We start from the raw sequence: 5,384 nt of genomic DNA on the forward strand, positions 1-5,384 counted from the left end.
AACCAACTAAGTGGTGTTTAAGGGAATTACCTGGTGATCCAATGGTTAGTTGTCTGGGCTCTCACTGCCAAGGGCCCAGGTTCAATCCCTGGTCTAGGAACTAAAATCCCACAAGCTGTGAGGTTTTGGGGGAAAAAAAGTAATAATAATACCTAAATGATGGTTAAGAATCCAACATAAGAAAGCCCTTGAGTAAGCACAGGAAGTCAATGCCAGCAGTGCTAAAAGTGCTAGTAGATGGACGCGGATGTATGGGCAGCCACAGATTTTTAAACCTTCCGTTTCTTTGCATTCCCTCCTTCTTTATGGACCTTGCATAGGTGGCCAGTTGTTATTTATAAATTTGAGCTGTTTGCATAATAGGAGTTGCACTAATCTAATTATACTATGGGTGCGTGCGTGCTAAGTTGTGTCTGACTCTTTGTGCTCCGTCGTATCTGACTCTTTTCAACCTCATGAATTTTTCCAGGCAAGAATACCAGAGTGGGTTGCCATTTCCTTCTCCACGGGATCTTCCCCACCCAGGGATCAAACCCACATTTCATGCAGATTCTTTACCTCTAAGCCACCAGGGGAGCCCCCATTATACTATTCTGGTCATCAGCTATACCTATCTATTTTTAATACAATAGCAATATATGCATACTCTGTACCCTCTCAACTTCTGCACCTCTTCAGCTTTGAAAAAGAAAGTTAATCTCAGTGAACGGTGCTGAGGAGAATATTCTTGAAGTGTCCAAACATTATTTCACAAAAAGAGAGTTTTTCTTGTCCTAGTCTCTGTTTATATTACTAAGGAGATGTTAAAAATATAGCCTGGAGACTATCTTAGTATATAACTGGAGCATAGCTGTCTGCTGACATAGAAGGCACTTCTGAAATAGTGCTTCCTAACCCACTTTCAAATAAACTGATACCATCTCAGCCAAATTAATCTCTGACTAACCAGAATCCTTTCCGGATTTACATACATGCTCAGAGATATGTAATCATTTGTATATATCCAGAAGAGCTGCCCTGAGTGTATTTATGCAGCTTGGCTAGAAACAGTTGCTCTCTTAACATGCTGGGTGTTTTACATGAAGATCATCCCTGGCATTGTGCAGCCCAGCAAGAACTCTGGCCTGCTGACTAAACAAATACGATTGCCAAAGTGAATTATTAAATTCCAGTGGGCCTCACTTGCTAGAGAATTTCACTCCTCTTTCTCCCACACAGCATTCCCACTTTTTATTAGATGAACTGTTTTCAACTCTTGCAAATAATTGCTGTCTTTTGCTAGTCATTACTACAGCAGTTTCCCACTGTTTATATTTTAAAACCAGCACTTGGATGGGTCCCACTGAAGCAGAACAAATAAATACGTGTGTGCATCTGTGTAAATATTTATCTAAAATTGCATTATGAAAAGGCCCAGTGAACTCTGGGTCTCACCGCTGAGCCTTGGGTCCCTTCTGAAACGAGCCCATCACCAGGCTACTGTTACTTGACTAAACATGGGTGACTTCATCCCAGCATTTCCTTTTGAGGACTATTTGGGAGACTCCCTTCCAATAGAGGAAGTGGGTTGATGAGGGCCAGTGTTCTCATTCCAGACCCTTCACATCTCTGAAAAGCTGCATCCTTTGTAGAAAATAGATCTGTACGTGTGCCAGAGTGGAACCCTGATGTTCATCAGGGGAGGAGGAGGAGGTCACAGATTCCTTGTCTGTTTCAGCCGTAATCCTCCCATTGGCAGGAGCCTGAGAGGAAGTATTTAACAATGGGATTTTATAAAATTCAATGTAGTAAAGAATGTTTTTATATTTGAATGGATCTAAGGAAGTTTTTTTTTTCCTTCCCCCCAATAAGTGGAGGGTATTTAAGGGTAACGTTATCTCTGGATTTGCTGGGAGGATTTGTCTCTTTTATTGGACTTTGTGGAATAATTATTTTTCCATTTGATCATTTCCATGAAAAGTAATCCTCAGAAGAAAAAGCTGTAGACTCTTAACTTCATACTAATCCTAAACATTTTGCTTAAGGGGAATTAGTGAGGAAATAACTGTCTCTCAGGAAGGTTTAAAACTGTGATTTCATTCAACATCTAGAGCTCTTTGAATGTGTCCAGTCATGCCAGAAACTATGAAGTGATTTTCTTTCACACACTCGCCATAAGACCTGGTACTTTTTAAAGCCTTAACACAAAGAGCTTTATGTTAAAAATAAAAATTGCACAAAGTGGAGGAAAAGATGTTCTTGTCATCATTCCCTGTTTGCTTCTAACTACATGAGGGCTCCAAGGGAGCTGCTGATGACCCGAGTTTCCTAGATTTAGCACACATGTCAGATGGGCTCCAGTGGTTGATTAGCAGTCACAGTAGAAAGCTAGAGACCATTTGCTGAGGGACAAGACCTACTAGTGTACAAGTCTAGGATACAAGGATGGTCTAAGTCTTCATCAGCCGATGACCCTTGCCACTGTAACACAGAGCAATAGTTACACAGAAGTGCTTATGTCTGCTGAGAAAAATAAGGGCAAAATAATACCACCAATGTATTTTTTAATTTGTTGTACAGTCTAAACTTTGTTAATTTCTAGTCTTCGAAAAAAGGGGAATTTGAAGAATATTTGCTTGGTGCAAAATCATTGTAACATCACAGACTCTTCCTCATCCCTACAGTGGCAGCCCCCAAAATTGGTCATCCAGACAACACTTGGGTAGCTTCTGAGTCAAGGACCTCATTATTGGCATCATATTTTGCACACATAAAGTTTATCCACTCAATAGGTGATTTTTGAGCACTTCCCATGCAGAGATATGGAAAAGAACAATGCAGTCTCTTGTTTCAAAGATTTGGCTATTTAAAAGAAGATAAAACACAGAAAGCAGTGATTGCAGGAGTGGACCTAGGGTAAAAGGTCCACTGGGAGTTTCAGGAGAAGGTGCGCACAGAGGTCTATTTAGCTTAGGGTAAGGGGCAGGAAACAGGGCTTCCCAGGTGGCACTAGCAGTAAAGAACCCACCTGCCAATGCAGGAGACAGAAGAGATGCGGGTTCTATCCCTGGGGTGGGAAGATCCCTTGGAGGAGGCCATGGCAACCCATTTCAGTATTCTTTCCTGGAGACTCCCATGGACAGGGGAGCCGAGCGGGCTACTCCCTAGGGTCACAAAGAGTCGGACACGACTGTACCAACTTAGCATGCACAAGGACCAAGAATCAGTTCCAAAAATTGTGAACATACTGAAAGACAAACAGACCCTGGGCAAGTGGACCAGTGGAGCAGATACACCAGAAAGATAAAGAGGTTGTGTAGATGATGGAGAGGTGGAGAACAGAGCCTGCTCAGAAAGGGTAGCCGGTGGATCAGGTGGCTAAGGCAATGTGAGAGCAGGACCATGGACAGAATCAAGGGGTGGGCAGTTAATGAGCAGAGGGAAATGCTGAAAAGAGCCTCGAGGTGTCGGGAGCAGAGAGTTCCGGGAGGGCGGTCCACAGCATCAGCGCTGCAAAGGGATGAAGGAACCAGCCTGGAGCAGGAGAGGGGTCTCTGTGGACAAAGACGGACAGGCGGCCGTCGGGACAACTGTGAGCTGGGATGCCGTCATGCGAGGGCAGCAGGTACTTCATGAGGCGGGGCGGGTAGGGCACGCCTGAGAGGAATGGAGATAGGGGAGTGGGGATGTCTGGAAAAGCTGCTGCCAGCACAGAGAAAGCTGACCCCAGGCAGCTCCAAGGCCAGCGGAGGGCAGAGGCCATATGCTTGGAGAAGCCGGTATCTACCTGTTGGCGTGACTTTCTCCAGCCCTAAATGAAAAGTTCACATGTAGGCACCAAGGAGGGAGAACACTGTGAGCCGGGACCTCCTGCGTGTGTGGTGTGCCATCGCTGTAGAAAGCAATGTGACACTATGTGCTGCTCGGGGTATTTTGGTCAATTGCATGCTTGACTTTTCTAAAAGCAGCTGTTTCCCCCCTCCTCCTATGAGTACTCCCCAGTCTTTGGTTAGGCCTTGACCTCAGAGTCCTCAGAGCTGGCCTGGCTCACAGAGAGTTTGGGGCGGGATTCTCTGTTTCCCTGATTTCTGATGTGTGTTCCCCTCTTCTCTCGAGCATCATGGATTGACCACTGTACTTCAGCTTCTAACTATATGTGGTGGTATCTGATTTATTTGATCCCCTTCAGGAGTGGCCTGATCCTCATAACTGAGTTTTCCAGATAAGTGAATCACATCTCATTGAAAACTAAACTAAACAAAAAAGACAATTTCAAAGGTGTGTTGCTATGATTTGATCACTACAGAGGCAGGTTCTGATGATTTGGGACAATGGTTCTAAGCATCAGTGGATTATGCCTGCTGAGTCCCCTTAAGCCTCCAGTTGTTCTGTTTTCGCTTTTAGTTTTGGGTGTTTGGAAGGTTTGAGGGATCATTTCCTTGATAGGCTGTCAAATCCCGTATCTTACATTGTCTTCTGATTGCTAAACTTCCTCTGACTAGAATGCGCCATAAAAGTGGGTATTTTATGCCTGATACTTCTCTATCCCACACAGCACTAAGAACAATGTGAATAGAAGCTCCATGAATACTTTCTTGGTTTCTAAAGATAGCACAGTTCTCTTAACACTGACTAAAATCACATTCGCTTTTCTTGGCAGTCATCAGTTTTATTCAGGTTGGGCTTAAGGTGAATTAAAACTCCTTCCTTTTTCATTTGAATTGCTCTTTTGCCATCATTGGTACTTGTTCAGCCTACTATCTGAATTTAAATAGATATATGTATCCCTAAGACTTCACAAGAGCTGCAGGATGCCACATTTCCCCCAGAGGAAATTTCTTAGAAATACTACCAAATTGTTAAGTTAGATTTGGCCCATTGCATTAATCTGAGTCCTTTCGGATTCTGATTCAGTTATCCAGCATAGCTATTGGCTTCTAGAATTTTATGTCAAATTGAGAAAGTCTTTGTTCTCAAGGTTAGTTGAAGTTACTGATAAAGATTTTAAAAAATCATTGCCTAGAAAATGAATCAATAAAGCAGAGCCCTGAGGCCTGGCTCTCAACCCTCGACTCCAGCTTGATAACTGGCTGATCACTGAACCCTCTGGGCACAGCTGTTCAACAGTCATGACTCTTGTTGACTGCGTTAGGATCCAGACTCTGTTTCTCCGCAAGGACATCTTGAGAGACTTGACCAAGTAGACTTTGCCTGTCTACAGTCCAGTAAGCCTATCAGAAAGGGAGGAAGTAAAAATCAACACCTGTATCACATCAATACATGCCTGTCTTCTCCCTTAGATCCTTCTCAGAGAAGATGAAAGATAAACTGTACCTAAGACACAGGATGCCAGACATCATTTTATTCATCTAGTCAATATTTATTAAGCAGTTGCTCTGAATGGA

The sequence above is a fragment of the Bubalus bubalis genome, chromosome 10 (assembly GCF_019923935.1).
Source record: "Bubalus bubalis isolate 160015118507 breed Murrah chromosome 10, NDDB_SH_1, whole genome shotgun sequence".
NCBI lineage: Eukaryota > Metazoa > Chordata > Mammalia > Artiodactyla > Bovidae > Bubalus > Bubalus bubalis.